Source organism: Octopus bimaculoides, chromosome 15 (genome assembly GCF_046866305.1).
Source record: "Octopus bimaculoides isolate indiv1 chromosome 15, ASM4686630v1, whole genome shotgun sequence".
Classification (NCBI taxonomy): Eukaryota; Metazoa; Mollusca; class Cephalopoda; order Octopoda; family Octopodidae; genus Octopus; species Octopus bimaculoides.
In genome coordinates, this window is record NC_142942.1 from 31,796,905 (window position 1) to 31,816,917 (window position 20,013).

At 38.0% G+C, this 20,013-nt stretch overlaps 1 protein-coding gene across 6 annotated transcripts in view; it reads right to left on the reverse strand.

Moving 5' to 3' along the window:
- Positions 1–20,013, reverse strand: part of LOC106869377 (histone-lysine N-methyltransferase SMYD3) — a 95,250-nt gene that overhangs the window by 44,005 nt on the left and 31,232 nt on the right. For 3 of the 6 annotated variants that reach the window (XM_089363656.1, XM_052973230.2, XM_089363655.1), the window contains exon 2: positions 15,476–15,601. The exons of the other annotated variants lie outside the window; for them this stretch is intronic. The gene's annotated coding sequence lies outside the window, so the exon portion shown is untranslated. The remainder of the gene's footprint in view (positions 1–15,475; positions 15,602–20,013) is intronic. 6 annotated transcript variants of the gene reach the window in all.

Genomic DNA, 20,013 nt, shown 5'->3' on the forward strand with positions numbered 1-20,013 from the left:
TGCATGAAATATAAATAGTTAAGCAGATAGTATGAATGAGATAAATGTCAACATTTGTTTACCCACTATATTGTTAGCATACACTTAACTATTTGGTTTTCATGACTGTAACACCAAGCTCCCCTGACAAGGTCTCATGAAATAGAAACATGCCACCATACTTTTCAAACAACACTTTATTCATCACAGCTTTCTAATTAATTTGAGATACATTTATAAAGTATAAGCATAGCTGTATGATAAGTTTGCTTCCCAACCACATGGTTGTGGGTTCAATCACACTGTGTGGCAACTTGGGCAAGTGTTTTCTACTATAGCCCTGAGTTGACCAAATCCTTGAGTAGATTTGATACAAAGAAACTGAAAAAGTGTGTGTGTGCGTGTGCGTGTGTGTGTGTGTGTGTGTGTGTGTGTATGTTTTTTATGTAGTCATTGGTTTATGGCTGGTCAGAAAGTTACCATTGGTTCCATATCTATTATTATTCAGCTTGAGTGGCTTAAGTGAGCCCGAGAAGGAAAACATCCATCTTTGGTTTCAAGACAAAAGGTGTTCTTCCATCAGGATAATGCTCAGCCACATACAGCAAGGATGACATTCCAAAGGCTGGAGCAGTTTGAATGGGAAATGATGCCCCACCCACCATGTTCGCCAGACATTGCCCCATTTGATTATCATTTATTCAGCAGTCTTCAAAATCATATGGATAGAAAAAATATGAATTTTGAAGACGAGGTCAGAACAGTACTGGAGGATTATTTTTCGTCACAGACAAGTGAATTTTGGAAGAGGGGCCTTGCAAGTCTACCAGATAGATGGAAGAGTATTCTCGAAAATGAAGGAGAGTATATTTTTGATTAAAAAAGAAGCTTGTCTTAATTTTGAAAAATAAAAGAAGTATAAAAAAACTGCATTATCTATGGGATGACCCAATGTGTGTGTGTGTGTTACTGTCTCCTTGATTCAATAGCATGTGATAGTTGTAACCAAGTGTTACCATAATGGAACATTCTGTGAAAACATGTTTGTTTGGTCATGAGGGAAATATCTTACTTGGAAACAGGTGAAGGTGACAAAAAGACATCCAGCCATAGAAAATCTGCCTCAACTAATTCAGTCTGACCCATGCAAGCATGGAAAAATGGATGTTAAAACAATGATGATGATAGTGGCCATGATTTAATTATTTAAATTGCCTTAAATTAATGTCACTTTTGTACTTTTTACCAATATCCCCAAATAGCAAATAAATTTATTTCCATCATGGCCAATTCTCTACCCCATCTTCACAACTGAATCATGTGAAGAGACAGAATATTTCAGTGTGTGTGTGTGTCTCTGTGCACGTCCTCACTGCTCAGTCAATGGCTGACTCTTGTTATTGTTGTTGCTTAGACTCAAGGCAGTCATGATCAGCCCTAATCTTTAGATCTAAGAGCTTAAGTTTTCCGTTGTGACCATCCTGTCTATTTTAATTTTTATCCTTCATCTGATATTACATTGCTGGTGTGCTTCACTTCTTAATACAATGGACTGTGACTTTAAGTGATATTTAACTGCTACTTATAACAAGTCGAGCAACTTAGTAAACACTTCTTTTTCGACTTGTCATTTGTGTGTGGGCAGCATTGTTGGAGGTCATCTCTTTCCAAGCTACGAGGAGGATCCTAAGCTAACCAAGATACTCTCATGGAATGTGACCAAATGAAGTTTATTTTTCAACATAGTCTCCCTTTAGGTCTACACGCTTCTTCTATCAGTGTTGCAGTACTTGGACACCATTGTCGAAGGAGCTTTCATCCTGTTGGTTGAAAAAGTCATCAACAGCAAATATGATGTCATCATCATTGTGACATTACTTCTCAGCCAAGTGTGTTTTTCCTGTTGGGGGATAGATGATAGTCAGACGGAGCCAAATCAGAATAGGGAAGGTAATCAACCAACTCAATGCCACAGTCATACATAGCAGCCATTGAAACTAAGGAATTGAGTGCTGGAGCATTGTCCCAATGAAACAAGACCCCTTTCATCAGTTTTCCTGGGAATTTAGTCTTGATATCTTTTTGTAACTGCCTCAGTAAGCTGGCATAATACACTCCATTGATGGTTAACCCTTTTGAAGATAGCCGATAAACACAATGCCTTTTTGTATCCTCCAAAAAACTGAGGTCATCAACCTTCCCTGCAGATGAAATGACCTTGGAGCAAGTGAGGAGGGGTTTTTCCATTGCATGAATTGTCTCTCTGTCTCTGGCTCAAAGTGATGAACCCAACATTCAAAGAAACCAGCTGGATTTACCTCAAAGTCAGATATTCCTATGATATGATCACCCTGCTTTTGATCAGGTATCAGAAGACATGGCACCTACCAAGCATAATTTCGGTATTAGTCTGGAATCCAACAGTGTTGATAGCCCAGAACTCGGGTTGTGTGCCTTTCTGGAAATACCCTACCAGAACCTTATAAACATATATTTTTTTCATTTTTTTTTACTTGTTTCAGTCATTTGACTGCAGCCATGCTGGAGTACTGCCTTTAGTCAAACAAATTGATCCCAGGACTTATTCTTTGTAAGCTTAGTATTTATTCTTTTGGTCTCTTTTGCCGAACCACTAAGTTACAGGAACATAAACATACCAACATCAGTTATCAAGAAATGGTTGGGGACAAACACAGACACACAGATACATACATATATATAAGCAAAAATGCTAGTTCTAAAATCTAAGATATCAATGCAGTAGTTGTACTGATAAGTAATATTCGTGGCCACTTTAAAATGGCTGTCTGTTTGAACAGACTCTACTGTGATTCTTTAACTCCAAGAGGACATCCCCTCTAACAAGTTAATGATGCACAACTGCATCCGATAAACTTGCAAGTGAACCCCTACCATCTAGTGATGGGACTAGTAGATCAGTCCTGGTTTTAGGCAATTTCTGTCCACTCAAACAGACAGCCATGTTAAATGGCTATGAATATTACTTGTCAGTATAACTACAGCGTTGATCTCTTAGAGAGATTTTAGAACTAGCATTTCAGCTTGTTGCAAAATCAGCAACTGTGAGTTTGTTTGAAATATATATATTGCATGTAGAAGCAAGCTGCTATCATCACTGGCAGATGAGGTATCCAGTACTGAGGAGTACCAGAAATAGCCTGAAACCAGGACTTGTCTGCTGGTCCCGTTGCTAGGAAATGGTAGGGGTTTGCTCCCCAGCTCACAATTTTATTGGATGTAGCTGTGCATTGTTAACCAGCTAGAGGAGATGTCCTCTTGGGGTTAAAAAATCACAGTAGAATCCGCTTGAATAGACAGCCATGTTATAGTGGCTATGAATATTACTTATATATACACACACACACACACAACGGGCTTCTTTCAGTTTCTGTCTACCAAATCCAATCACAAGGCTTTGGTTGGCCCATCGATGTTGTTATTATTATTATTATTATTATTATTATTATTCAGGTCACTGCGTGGAATCGAACTCGGAATCTTGGGGTTAGTAGCCCATGCTCTTAACCACTATGCCATATGCCCATCGAAAAATACCTTAGGAATGAGAACCCAGGTTCGAAATTTCCCCAAGACATATGATAAAGGCTGGAGGGTATATCAGCCAAAACATTGTGTTAACAACAAACAAGATGAGGACAAATATCCGTCAAATGTAAATAATATAATTAATACTTGTTGACATTAAAAAGTTAATTAGAAATAATGATGTGTAGAAGAAAAGACAAAGTTAACTCAATGTTGAATATTTTCATTATTTAGGTCAGTATGGGAGGCAATTACAGCTATGTTTCAATCTTATTAAATCTTCTCAGCAAAGTGGTGATTTTGTCCAATTGTCTGAAGTAGTGATGAGAGAATTACTACATAATAAATAACAAGGGAGACTGTAGTTCACTGCTCTGCTAGAAACAGTAGCCAAACTGATCCCAAATAACATCCTAGCAGCTTCAGAAAGTATTCCTTGAATATTGTAGTCAAACATAACATAGCTGAGGGAAACTATTACAATGGTATCATCATCATCAACATTTACAGTCCGTTTCCCATGCTAGTATGAGTTGGACGATTTGATAGGACCCAGCAAGGTCAGGGGCTTCACTAGGTTTCATAGTCTGTTCTGGCTTAGTTTCTACAGCCAGATGCCCTTCCTAATGCCAACCACTCCACAGAGTGTACTGGTTGCCCTTTTATGTGACACCATCACTAGTGCTTTTTAAGTGGCACCAGCACCCATGCCAATACCTTTTATGTAGCACCTTGGTTTTAGGATCTCAATTCTGCAGCACATATCTCAGTCCTCTGTCATCTCCTTCATAAGGTTCAGTGTTCAAGATCGACCTTCAGTCAGTGCAGTATAAATATACAATATAGTAAGATCTTACATATTTGGTAGAGTAAACTGATAAACTTCAAGCAACTGTGATTATGCAAGTAATTAATTAACAGAAACTCCCTTTGTGTGTGCTTAAAATATAAAACGAAGGAAGGAAAATAACTGTAATAAAATCAGGGCAGAAATTTTTGGACAAACTATAGCAGTAGTGTGGATCTGGTATAAAGGCTACAATGACAATATGGAGTAGATCTGGTCTATAAAGCCAACAGGTGACATGTTGCTGTTAAACCTAGAATTATCTTGGTTTAATAGAGTTAACCTGGTGTTTAACAACAGTCATCTCTTTCTCTCTCTTTCACACACACACATACATACACTTTCATCAGCAAAAACTCAATTTGAAGGACGACAGTCATCCCTCACGCCGCCGCCAATCCTTTCTTACACACACCAACCGGTAAAAACCCACCAGAACCAGTCACTGGAATGGTTTGCTATCAGATTTCTTCATTTGTCTCTCATCAGTTCAATCAGAAATGACGTCAAATAGAAACGTTATTTTAGGCACCTCTTTCTCTCTCTCTCTCGCTGTCTCTTTCTCTCTCCCTCACTGTCTCTTTCTCTCTCTCTCGCTGTCTCTTTCTCTCTCTCTCGCTGTCTCTTTCTCTCTCTCTCGCTGTCTCTTTCTCTCTCTCTCGCTGTCTCTTTCTCTCTCCTCTGTCCCCCCACTCTATCATTTGAAGCAAACATATCTCTTTGACACACTTTTCCCCTCTCTGATGTATCTTCAACTTTAACATTGTTTCATGTGTAACTTACGTACAACGTCCCCGCCTCCCGCAATTTAATTAATAATAACAACGACGAAGTACTTGGCTTGATAACACACACTCCATGTTGATTACATCAAGAGGCAAAGAAAATAAATATACACAATAAAATAAATAAAAAAATAACTGTTAAAATAAACATCGTGTCAACGAGAAGACCCTCTACGTGGTCGCCTGGCCAGTTAGAAACAACAACTAAATTCTCCTGAAATTATATTAGGAAAAAAGGAGGGCATATTAAATAATGTAATCCCAGGTATACTGTCTTGACGGTCACAGATGGAATGTCTTTGATGAAAAGTTTTCTCGATCTCAAGGTTAGAAACAGCAACCAGACTTTCTCCAAATCACAACCTCCCGAAAAGAAACTGACTCATTGGATAATGTGAATACTGATATATATATATATATATATATATATATATATATATATATATATATATATATATATATAATGACAGGATGGTCAAGGATGGAATGCATTTAATCATAGGTCTGCATGATCTAAGCTGATCTGGGGCTAAACGACACACAATTGTTCAGTTACTGATAAAATCAATTTCAGTTTTTTTTCTTTTATAAAATATTCACAGGTGCAGGCATGTGGTAAGAAGCTTGCTTGCGAACCACATGATTCCAGGTTCAGTCCCACTGTGTGGCACCTTGGGCAAGTGTCTTTTGCTATAGCCTTAGGCTGGCTAAAGCCTTGTGAATGGATCTGGTACACGGAAACTGAAAGAAGCCCGTTGTATATAATGTGGGTTTGTGTCTGTGCTCATCCCCCATCACCGCTTGACAACCAGTCATGTTGTGTTTACGTCCTCCATAACCAAGCTGTTTGACAAAAGTGTTTGATAAAATAAATACTACGCTTTAAGAAATAAATCCTAGAGCCAATTTGTTTGACTAAAACCCTTCAAGGCAGTGCCCTAGTATGGCCGCAGTTAAACAATTGAAACAAGTAAAAGATAACATCTGTTTTGGCTTGGTTTCTATGGCTGGATGCCCTTCCTAACGCCAACCACCTTACATAGTACCTGGTGCAGCCTCTGGCCTTGACAGTTCCTGTCAAATTGTCCAACCCATGCCAGCATGGAAAACGGATGTTAAATGTTGATTATGATTCAGAGATGGAGGGACAGTACCCATGGTATGACTGCTCATGTTAGTGACACTGATGCCTCTGGGGAAAAAATATAGGACAGATCCTGTCCCTTATAGTTCATTCTACCCGCAACTAGATATTCCTCAAATCAACTTTACTGTCTTACTAAAAATATATAAAACATAGGTTGGTCCAGTGAATTGTGTCAGAGAGACTGGGTGGAGGTGGAGGTGTCGGGTGGATGTGTTGGATGGAGGTGTTGGGTGGTGGTGTAGGGTAGAGGTGCTGGGAGGAGGTGCTGACACCACCACCCAACACTTCCAAGACTCACCTTCAATGGGTAGAGGTGACTCGTGGGAGTGTCGCATGGTGTTTCATGGAGGTAATGGGTGGAAAGGTTAGGTAAAGATAGTGGGTAGAGAGCTTGGGTGGTAGGTTGAGCTGGTGAGTACACTGGTCCTTTTTAGCTGTGTTGGGGGTGAGGTGTTTATTCTCCCTAGGTTCCCAAAACACAGATTCTCAGGTTCTTAATCTTCCTGTAAAGTTTGTCACAGCATTTAAGACTCAGATTGTTGACATTAAGTCAGTTTTGCTTGAACAGATCAAAGACATTTCAGTGATCTTATTTTAACACAGCGGAATGTGATTTGAGAGAGATTTGACTGCGATTTCTAAAAGATTAACTGATGCTATACAAGCTCCATTGTTGACTAAAAATGTTTGGCATGAAGCCGAGCTTGACCAAGCAGACCTATGATCAAAGTCATTCCAACCATGACCATCACTTTTCTCTCTGGCAGAGTGTAACTAGAACTACATTATCAAGTATGTCCTTACATTTTTCTTTAGGAAAAGTATGATTTGAGATAAAATTTGCTGCTATTTTTAGCAGGTTGAATGGCCAAGTAGTGCCTCTGATATTGTCTTGTAAGATCAAATATCATTTATGGTGCAATGATCTTCCATTTATGGCTAACCTTTCAATATAAATCAAACCTATTTATATCATCATTATTGTTCAATCAGACACACTGGAGCAAGCAGACTTAGATATCTTAACAGGGGCTCCAACACAATACAATGACTACAGTGAGATTTGAACTTGTGACCATGCAGTTTATAGTCCATTCCTTTCAACCGATTAAACACAAAGCAGTTTAGGTCACGTGCTGTGTGGTGGATGCTATGATTAATCTCAATCTGACATGTTTGACTCTTGTCACACAACTCCCCCTATGATACAGATACAATACATTGAGTGCAAGTAAAGACCTAGTCCAGATGGAAGGGAGAGGGAGGTAAGTGTTCTCAGTCAGAGGAAAAGAATGCACAATACAAGACACTATATGGTTCACAATCGTTATCAATGTCTGGAATTAGTTTCATGATAGCAATGAAAATTAAAAAACAAATTTTCACGAGACTTGTGATAAATTTTTTTTTTTGTTTATGGCTTTTTTTCTTTTTTCCCAACTTAGAAAATAGTTTCAAAGTTTGTCTAAATTTAGAACCACTGTGTCTGCTCCTCAATCTTTAACCAACATCTGTAGTACTCCCATGGTCAGCAATTTTGTCACATACACACACACACACACACACACACACACACACACACACACACACACACACACACACACACATTTACTTATCATTACATCATATTCTCTCTCTCTCTCACACACACACACACACATAGAGTTATGGGTGTGGCTGTGTGGTTAAGAAGATTGCTTTGCAACCATATGGTTTCAGGCTCTGGCCCACTGCATAGCACCCAGGGTAAGTGTCTTCTATTATAGCACTAGGCCAGCAAAAGCCTTGTGAGTGAATTTGGTAGAAAGAAACTGAAAGAGGCCCATCATGTGTGTGTGTGTGTGTGTATATACATACATATATATACACACACACACATATATATAGATACATAGACACACACATGCATACATACATATCATGTATACATACATATACATACATACATATCATGTATACATACATATACATACATACATACATATATACACACACATACACTAGCATAGCTAGTGGGGGGGGGCAGTAGGAACGGTCTGCCCAGAGCAGCACTTTTGGGTTTACTGTAGGCAATATGTGTTTTTTGTGGGGTCTGTGGACGGCAAATGGAAAGGCTGCCCTGAGTTGCACTCATTCTAGCTATGCTAGTGCACACACACATTTATATAAGAGGTTAAAATAACCATCTAAGGGATAGAAGTATCCATTATACTACTGGTGTATTACCTATGTTTAACTATGGGCATACATATGCAAGCATATTATGCTCATAAATTACAGGTAAAGACAGGGATAAACATGAGTTTATCAAGAATCAAAATTCAAAGAAAACAGGAAATGGAGAAATATTAATGAACAACAATTGACTTACATCAATTATTATTTATTAATTCAATACAAATAAGACTGCATCCCATCTAACAGCTGTTTCTGCTTCCAATTGTATGGTATTGCCATTGATATGCTAAAAATATTTATATTCGGTAATGAAACCCATCTGAAACATGGAGTTTCATCAGAGTGAGGAATAGATAAAAAAAAAAAAAAGACCCTAGAGAAGAAAAAGGAAAAGTTGAATATGGTTCTAATCATACCATTTTGCTTGTGTATTTCATTGGGACATTAACATTCCAAAAAGACACACAAGCAAAATGGTATGATTACAACCATATTCAACTTTTTCTTTTTCTTCTCTAGGCTCTTTTTTTTTAATCTATTCTTCACTCTGATGAAACTCCAGGTTTCAGATGGGTTTCATTACCGAATATGATAAATATCTTTAGCATTTCAATGGCAATACCATACAACAATTCGAAGCAGAAACAGCTGTTAGATGGGATGCAGTCTTATTTGTATTGAATTAATAAATAATAATTGATGTAAGTCAATTGTTGTTCATTAATATTTCTCCATTTCCTGTTTTCTTTGAATTTTGATTCTTGATAAACTCATGTTTATCCCTGTCTTTACCTGTAATTTATGAGCATAATATGCTTGCATTAGTATTTCTCCATTTGCTGTTTTCTTTATGTATACACACACACACACACACACACATATATATATACACACACACACATTGTGTATGTGTTGTGTGAATGTGTTTCTGTTTCCATGTATAGATATCATGTAAATGAGTGTCACTGTCATACAAGCAGTGTCATTCATTTTCAATATTCTGAGAAAACATGGAAACAGGTGAGGGATGGCAACAAGTAGGCATCCAGTCATAAAAAAAAATCTACCTCAATAAACTATCCAACCCATGCAAGCATAGAAAAGTGGATGTTAAAATGATAATAATATACATGCACCCACACATACAAACACACACATTTACTTATCATTACATTATCTATATCATCTGTGTATGCGTGTATGTGCATACACACACACATACATACGAACATGCACACATATAGATTATATATAAATATATCATTATCATTTTTTTTTAGCATGGTGGAGGTTGGTGTGTATTACACACACACACACACACACACAGATAAAGAGACAGAGACAGACAGACAAATATTTAGAATCCCGAGTTGTAATTTAGCTCCAGGTCAGCCTGACTGAGCAGACCTGTGATCAAAGGCATTACAAAATCATGACCCTCCTGCATGAAAGCATCTTGAACAATAGGGGGTTCCTAAATTATATTTAAAATTTATTGTAGGATTTTCGAGCGAGATCGTTGCCAGTGCCCCTGGACTGGCTCTTGTGTGGGTGGCACATAAAATACACCATTTTGAACGTGGCCGTTGCCAGTACCGCCTGACTGGCCTTCGTGCGGGTGACACGTAAAAGCACCCGCTACACTCTCTGATTGGTTGGCGTTAGGAAGGGCATCCAGCTGTAGGAACTCTGCCAAATTAGATTGGAGCCTGGTGTTGCCATCCGGTTTCACCAGTCCTCAGTCAAATCGTCCAACCCATGCTAGCATGGAAAGCGGATGTTAAACGATGATGATGATGATAATGATTAAAGCTGAAATCCATCAGTCAACTTCTTTGCAATGAATGGAGGAGACCACATTAAAGTGTTCTGATGTTTCTGATAAAACTTTACTTGCCTATTTTTTTTTTCCAATAAACCGTGCTGAGTTACCCTTATTTTTCAATGCTTTTTTTTCTGAATTTTTCAAATTGCAAAGGTAATTTATGGTCACCTTGTTCATTATTTAATGTGCCCCTCTTATTGTCTTTAAGACAGTAAGATGTTATTTAAGGGAAATTTGGATGTTATTTCTAGCAAGTTCAGTGACTATCTAGAGGCTGTCTCATGTTATTAAAATATTTGCAGTGGTCAATATTTTGTGGTGTTGGTGGGGACAAGTGGCTATTTCAATGATAAAGAAATTTAGCATTCTGTTCATAATAAAAGTTTTATAAACAACAGCTTTTTCAAATTTCCCATAAATGTTAAAAAATACAACTTTTCTCTTCAGATGTATGAGGGGGCCCATATACAGTTGCTCATTTTGCTGGAAATAGAAGCCAAATCTTAAAAAGAAAGAAAGCAGTTATAACGTAATGTAGTCTCAAACAGTTTCAGAAGGACAGGATGGTCACTGCAGGAATATCATTGATTTTTACCTGACTTGATCTTCTTTGCATCACAACCCACTTCCATAAATAAGCATAAACACAAATAATGTAGTCCTCGGTAAAAGGTGGGATGGATACAGGTGTAAACACCTTATAGATCTATTCAAAGAACATAGTGAGGAAGGACACATTTGAATGATGTAGTCCTAAGTACACAATGTCAAAATAAAAGATCCAATCATTACAGCTAGAAACACCTTTCATATAACAAATTCATTTAGTCAGAAGTGACCTGGGAAACAACAACACGTTCTTCTGAATTTTCCATTATTATTATTTGGAATGGATGGGTATGAGGGTACTTTGAAAATACCTCATGGAATGAATGATGACTGAGCCTAGCATGGTTAAGGGCTGTCCTTTGGCAAGGCATAGCACCTGTTCAGCCACCCTGCCAGGGATACAGCAAAGTCATAGGACTGCAGCATGGTGGATTGTGAAGAGTCAGCGGAAGAGTTCAAGTCATCCAACAGTAATTCTTACATTGACACTGAGCAGAGGAATCTTTGAAAATCAATGGTCAGGATCACCAATCTCTATCAAGAGAGTAACTGCAACACATCCACAGGGGTGCTGTCCATGGTTGTGTAATCAGCGAATGAAAGATTCACTATGACCGAAGCTCCCAATTCAGATTCATAATAATGGAATTGGATGGCGACAGAGAGTCATGGGAATCTGTGAAAGCACAAAAAAACAAACAGGCCACTGCAATGAGGATTGTGTGGAATAGTGTAAGGAGTACTATAAAAGTTTTTGACAAAGAGTATGATTCACATTTGGTAACATTTCCAAGAGTTTTGCTTCAATTTAATTTTCAATTTATTTATTTGTTGGTTTAATCAGAAAGTAAGGGACAAGCCCGTGACCTTTACAAACCCTTCAAGATTGGTGACAGCGTTACTATTAGTATTCTTATGATGGTTGTAGGAAAAAAAAAACATGTTAGAGAGAAGGATTTCCAGTGGGGGGCATTTTGGGAAGGACTAGACATAGTGGTTAACGAGTGGATGTGGTACATGATCAGTAAGCTTTGAGGAGCAAAGACCACTGTAGTAGAAGAGGCAGAGAGAGAGAGAGGACACAGCACATCTGTGGATCAGAGACTGGAGTGTGTTGGTATATGACTTCATGTTAATCAAGTGAAGAGTTTCTCTTTAATGCAGTCTACAATGTGAGTTTGTGTAGCTATAGCATTGTTTCAAATGTAGAAACAACTCTGCATGGATAACCTCACCTGGGTTTTGTAATGAGTCAGTAGTGAGTGGCAGGAAACTATTCTCAGTCTCTGAAGACGATCATTAGTACTTGTGATGTAGTGTTTATTATGCCTCTCTCAGTTGTGCTGCATGCACAGATTACCATGATTCTCTGTTGCTACCCCACCCACTATTCCTGAGGGGGGTCGTGGGGACAGAATCCTCAGGCTTGAGTTGTGGTGAATCTTTCATTAGCTGATTACACAACCATGGACACCACCCTTATAGATGTTCTTCATAGAGCTTGGTGATCTTCACCATTGATCTAGGATTCCTCCACTCAGCTTCAATGTAAGAAGCACCGTTGGCTCAGTTGAGCTCTTCTGTTACTTCTTTCCAATCTACCATGCTGCCGTTCTATGACTTTGCTGTATCCCTGGCACAGTGGCTGAACAGGTGCCAAAGAACAACCCATAACTATGCAGGACACGGTCATCACTCCATGAGGTATTTTCAAGATACCTGCACATCCAACATATGTAGTAACCTTGAAAGTTCCAGTTGGGCACTGTTCATGTTTAGAAGTGCAGGTGTGATATAGAAAGCTTGCTTGATATATGCACTGATTGTGTCTTTGTGTTCTTGAAGGAGACAAAAATCAGCATGACCCATGAGAAAGTCTTCTAAAGATTCTGATCAAGGAGTTAATACAGATTAGGTGTGAGGTGACTAAGTTGTTTGTGGATGATGCTTGGGTACAGAAAGTGAGGACAAATAAAGAGAAATAATTGTCTGCATAGAAATAGATACTATTGAAAGTGATGTATAGGAAGAACAGTGTGGGAGAGAAAGTTGAACATTTGACACTATTTTGGTTTTTTAAAAACAACTATGGGAGAGCCTTTATCATTATCATCATTTAATGTCGGTTTTCCATGCCAGCATGGGTTGGATGGTTTGACATGCAGCTGACTAGCCAGAGAGCTGTCCAGGCTTCAATTATCTTGTTTTTACAAGGTTTCTACAGCTAGATGCCCTTCTTAACACCAGCCACTTTATAGAGTGAGATGAGTGTTTCTAATGTGCTACCAGCATGGGTGCTGTTATGTGACACCAGCATGTAAATATATAACACAGTGAGCTGATTAACTGAGATTATCTATGCAACTGGTAGACAAAAATTCAATCTAGGAGTGATTGAAATCTAAAAACAAGCAAAAAAAAAAAGAAAGAAAAGAGAATAGCTGTAAAATAATCAGCCAATCAAATTGGAGAGGAGGTTACTTTTAAAGCCACCTGGTGACAGACATATTTCAGTCCTATTAGACCTTATAAGCCAAATAAAACAATTTGCCACTCAGGATAAAATTATTCCTATTATAATAGTAAAACAAATGAAAAATAAAAACAAATTAATGATTTCTAATATAGGCAGATAATGAGGAGAAAGAAGAAGAGGCAGTTAATTGAATTGACTCCAATAAATATAAAAGTAAAAAAAGACACCTATTTTAGTTTGACTCAGGATGTAAAAAGAACATAATTACATTACCACAAGGTATTTTGTCTGCTATTCTACAGATTCTTCCAGTTAACAGTATACACCATTACTGCTGCTGCTGTTGCAACTGCTGCTGCTACTACTATCACCACCACTACCAATACTATTAATGATTTCAAATTTTGGCATGAGGTCAGCAAGTTCAAGGGAAAAGGGGGCTAAGTCAATTACATTGATGCCCCCCCCTTCCTCAGTGCTCAACTGATACTTATTTTATCAACCCAGAAAGAATGATAGGCAAAATCGACCTTGGTGGAATTTGAACACAGAATATAAAAATGGGCAGATGCTGCTAAGCATTTTGCCTGGATTGCTAACAATTCGGTCAGTTTACCATCTTAATAATAATTTTCACTTTCACATAACTTGACTTCGTTAAGCAAAAAATCTGGTGTGTTTATTTTAATGGCCTATCAATGTGTACAGCGAGTTTCTTTGCCCTAGGTGTTGGGAAGACACTCAGGAAGAAATGGAAACAAACAAAAAAATAATAGATTTACACATTGAATTAAAGAAGAACAGAACAAATATTTTAGAGTTAATTAAATTGGTTAAATATAAAATCCCTCCATGAAAAAATGAAGAAAAGTCAGACTAATTTTTAAAAACTGAATGTCAAAAATTTGATGATAGAGGTAATGAAATAAGATGATGGGTATAAAAAAAATATTTGGTAGCCAATACCCAAGTCTGAACTGCAGTAGTTGGTACCCAGTCGTATACTACAGCTTCAACATTTTGGAAGTGAACATAGGAGCTTAGGCAGAAAAATCAGAAAACTACATTTGTCTCACATTTAATTAATGTCATAAGTTTTTGTGGCAACATATTGATGTTGTGGAAGTAAAGGCAAGGCTTCCATTTTTGTCTTTAGTTCGTATATATATATATATATATATATATATATATGGACTAAAGACAAAAATGGAAGCCTTGCCTTTACTTCCACAACATCAATATGGTTAGTTCATATATATATACATATATATATATATATATATATATATATATATATATATATATATATATATATATATATATATGGACTAAAGTCATTGTGACTTTGCAGATTTGGCTCACTTCCTTTTTGCTCAATCTTGCAGGAAATGAAGAATCAAGAGATTCTTTTTCTCTTCAAATTTTTCTTTCTCCCTTGGCTATATTTTGTGCTATACTTTAATTTCATTCTTTTTTTTTTTTTTTGTTACTTTCTACTCCTTTTTAAACCTTTTCCTGGCTGTAATTAGCCATACGTTTATACTTTATTATTTCCTTATATAGAAGGAAAAGTTTACTTTGATTTGGTTCATGATGATGATGATGATAATGTATTACGCTAGTCCGTCTACCTTTGATTGCTTCTATTTACCTAGACCCACTGCGGTTCCTTTGAAATAGTTTTCTATTTGTACCAGACCCGTCTTCCATTCAAATTTAGTATAATCTTACTCATATCAACTTCAGTGATTCCAAAACACAGTGATTAGTTTCCTGGCTTTTATTTCTAACTTCTTGAGTTGACTTCCAATTTATTTTACAGAAGCTGTGCATGTAACTGTCTATTGACTGGTGTATTTATACCTATAATCTTATTTCTGGCATTCAATTTTGTATTTAATATTAGTCTAGACTGTTCTGTAGTACCTTCTCTCAATGTTCTCCTTCAATTCTAGGTTTTATCCTTTTTATCTATTCCTAACTACTTAAATGGCTGCGTCTCTTCAAATTTTCTTCCAATTCACAGCCAGAATCTAATTTGTTATTTTAAGTTTTAATTTACCTTTTCTCAAAGTAGCTCTAGCAGATTTTCTTTAATCACATATTTCACTATCACAGCTGAATCCATGCAGTTTTTAATAGGTTCTTTAGTTGGGTGTTGTCTCTTGTAGATAGTTGTAAATCTTGCCTGCAAAGGATAATATAGTCCAAAGTTACATCAAAGTGCAAAACGCTCAAAACAGAAAAATGTCTTTTGGAATACGTGGGAATAAAAATTGTAGAAATAACTGATGCTTCTTGTATGATAAACAAACAAAAAGACCCTAATAAAGAACAAAAAAAAAAACAGCACAAAATATAACGGTCAAGATTTTTGATATGATAATAATAATCCTTTCAACTATAGGCACAAAGTCTGAAATTTGGGGGCAGGGTTTAGTCACATTACATCAACCCCAGTGTTCAACTGGTACTTATTTCATCAACCCCCAAAAGATAAAAGGCAAAGTCAACTTCAGTAGAATTTGAACTTGGGACATAAAGATTGAAGAAATGCTGCTAAGCATTTTGTCCAGCTGGCTAACAATTCTGCCAGTTCACCACCTTTATAATAATATTAACAAGATCACTCAGAGTGAAAACTTCTGCCAAGGCAACACTGACATCCTCTCAACGATTAACCAGAGATGATTTTTAAAATGAGATTATCTGAAATAAACTCGACTGCTCTCACAAACGAGAATACTGAAAATGAACCCAACCGCTCACAAAAATTAAGTCAAAAAACAGGAAAAATAATCCAGAATCCTTGTCCAGTACCAGATCAATCCTAAAATCTAATCAGTTTGTGCCAGTTACAAGGCCAAACATCCCTGAAAGTTTCATCCAAATCCATCCAGCATTTCTTGGAGATATCTTGTCCATGGACAACAAACACGACTGGAAACGATACCACTGCCTTTGCTAATAATGGTTTCAAACTTTGGCACAGGGCCAGCAATGTTGAGGGGGTGGGGTAAGTTGATTACACTGACCCCAGTATTCAACAGATATTTATTTTATTAACCCCCAAAGGATGAAAGGCAGAGTTGACCTTAGCAGAATTTGAATTCAGAATGTAAAGGTGGACAAAATGTTGCAAAGCATTTGGCTTCATGTGGAAATGATTCTGTCAGCTCACCACAATGATAATAACCCTAACCCTTTCTACTGGAAGCACAAGGCCTCAAATTTGTGGGGAGGGACTAGTCAATTACATCGATCCAGTGTTTCACTGGTACGCAATTTATAGACCCTGAAGGGATAAAAGGCAAAGTTGACCTAGGCGGAATTTGAACTCAGAACATAGCGATGGGTGAAATACTGCTAAGCATTTTGTCCAGTGTGCAAATGATTCTGTCAGCTTACCGCCTTAATAATAGTGATAATGATTTCAAATTTCAAACAAGGTCAGTAATTTTGGGGGTGGAAGTAAGTTGACTTCATTGAGCCAGAGTTCAGCTGGTAATTATTTTATTGACCCCCAAAAGGATGACAGGCAAAGTCAACCTTAGCAGAATTTGAATACAGAGATCTAGATGGATGAAATGCTGCTAAGCATTTCACCTGGCATGTGAACAGTTCTGCTAGCTCACCGCCTTAAAAAAAAGGCAAAAAGTAATAATAAGGTAGAAGGCCAACAATTTTGTGGGGAGTGGGGTTAATTGATTGCATTGACTTCAACAAAAGAGAATGACAAGAAAAAAACTAGGAAAATATAAAAAAATAAACTAAATAAAATCTAGTAACTGCTATGAGTAAGACAGTGACACACTGTAAACCTCTTTTGTCAGGATCAAACTGAAACTTTTTTATCAATTCAAGTGACACAAGAGTTTATTATTCAATGTCTCTCCTGCTCAGCCACCACCACCACCACCACTGCTTAATACAACCTCATACACACCCTGTTACCTTGATTTATATCTAGTTTTTTATTGTAGTGACTGTTGTGGGTTTTTTAAAAAATCTATTTTCACCATTATCAAGACACTCACCTCTTCATTTGTTCATATTCTATCAGTATTGATTAATGGAGGTGGAGTGGTGATTGTTTACGTTTTATTTTGTGTTGGCTGTGTGGAAAGAAGGTCACTTCCCAACCCCATGGCTCCAGATTCAGTCCCACTGTGTGACACCTTGGGCCAACCAAAGCCTTGTGAGTAGATTTGGTAGAAGGAAACTGAAAGAAGCCCGTTGTATATAAGGTGGTATCAAAAAGTTCCCAGACTAGTTATATTTAATAAAATATAACTTATTTACCTAAGTTTTAATATGATCCCCTTTGAAATAGTCACCTTGTGCAATAATACACCAGTTCCAGTGTTCCTGCCACTTTTGGAATCCAGCCTGGAAGTTGTTTTCCATAAGCAAGCCAAGGACCTTCTGCAATTTGCTCTGGATCTTGACAACAGTATTAAAACAATGACCTTTGAGATGCCTTTTCATCTTGGGGAAGAGATGGAAGTCAGCAAATCTGGCAAATAGGGCAGGTATGGAAGTGATACCATGTTATTTTTGGTGAGAAACTCGTGAGCGAGAAGAGGTTGATGAAAGGGTGTATTGTTGTTGTGAAGAATCCAATTCTCCAAGCTCTACAGATCCAGTCACTTTCGCCAAATGTCCTCCCTCAAACACTTTAAAACATTGCAGCAGGACTGATGGTCAGTCCCTGGGGGACGTATTCTCAATGCACAATACCATGAATGTCGAAAAAAACAATGAACATGCTCTTGACTGAGCTGCAGCTCTGTCGTGCTTTCTTCGGTCATGGAGATGAAGGGCTCTTCCATTGTGATGACTGCTGCTTTGTCTCAGGGTCATATGCACAGACCCAATTCTTGTCACTAGTGATGATCCTCGACATGAAAGATGGGTCGTCAATGGCATGCTGACGGAGATCTAGACAGACCTTGACATGATGTTCGCAGACATGCCAGATGTTCGAGACAGACATGAGGATTGTTAGCAAGGACCCATACAACAGACCAACAACATCAGCAAGGTTGTTGTTTGTCCTCCAACAATTCTCATGCACAAGCTGACGAATTTTCTCCACTTTTTCGGGGGGTGATGCTCATGGTAGGTTTTCCAGACTGTTCATTATTTTCCAGGGATGTTCTTTTACTTTGATCCATGAAAATTTGATCCACAGAAACTATATGGAAGCCCAAGGAAATTTCAGGTGTGGAAGTAAGGTCTGGAATCAAAAGGCCTTATAGCTAATTTAGCTATGTAGAAAAGGTTTTGGTAGAAACACCAGTGTACCCAGTGCAAGCTAATAGACACATGAGGTGCAGCAGCATCATGGGAAGGTTTACAGAGAAAGTAGTCTTTGTGTGTGGCAGATGTATGGATACAATAAACACTAAGAATATACAGAGAACAAACTTACTCGAATGTCTGGTGGAATCCTTATAAGTAGTAGATAGCTTATGTTACCTAAGCAATCAAGTTAGCAGTGGAGGAAGAAGTTCTGAAAGCATAGCTGCTAGAATAAGAACAGGCTGGAAAAAGTTTAGACAGCTATTACCTTTGTTGGTAACAAATGGCCTCTTACTCAGAGTTGTATGACAGAGTGTAAATGATTTAAAAGTAAAATTGAGTATGAGGGGCATCACATGTAATGTGCAAGAGAGAGAACTGTGCTGGTATGGTCATGTGATGCATGTGGATGAGGACAGCTGTATAAAGAAGTGCTGATCTATTATTGTGGAGGGAACTTGTGGAAAGGGTTGACTCAGGAAGTTGTAGGACGAAGTAGTGAGAAAGGATCTTCAAATGTTGAGTCGCATAGACAAGGAACTGAGATACCTGGCAATTTGCTGTGCTTGAGAAGACACCTCAAGCTAAGTAAAATTGTGGCCATCCATACATATAGGCATATTCTTTATGACCATGACACACACACAATTCTTTTTACAATCAAAAATCCCCCACAACCCATCTTCCCCACACCACTACCACCCCACTGCAGGCCCCCCTCCTTTCTCCCACATGTGCCTATCAGCACTTTCTATGCCCTCACATACCTACTCCCTCCCAGCCACTTCAATTCTTCTCAACATCACTTGCTATCTCTGCTATCTAAACATCTCCCCTTACACTCTTATGGAACATCCCCCTCTATACTACTTATAATACTCCCATTGTTCCCTATCAGAAGGCCCTCTCTTTCTCTAACTCTCCCCCACTTTCCTCTCCTCCCTTGTCCTACCAAGGCAGCCACATATCTTCTCAATAGTAAGAGGGCTACCCCTGTCTCTGTATCATACTCTAATCTCTCAGTTGAGAGGTCCTTGTCTTGCAAGCTTGCAGGTGCTGGTCCCCCCCCCCAAAAAAAATCTCGAGCTGGTGTCACATAAAAAGCATCCATTCTGGTGACATGTTAAGAGACACTCATGATGGTTCCACATATAAAGCACTTGTGCTGGTGCCATTTACAAAACTCCCAGTACACTCTGTAAAATGGTTGGCATTAGGAAGAACATCCAGCTATTGAAACCATGCCAAAACAGACAGCTGGAACCTGTTGTGGCTCCCCAGCTCCTGTCATCCATA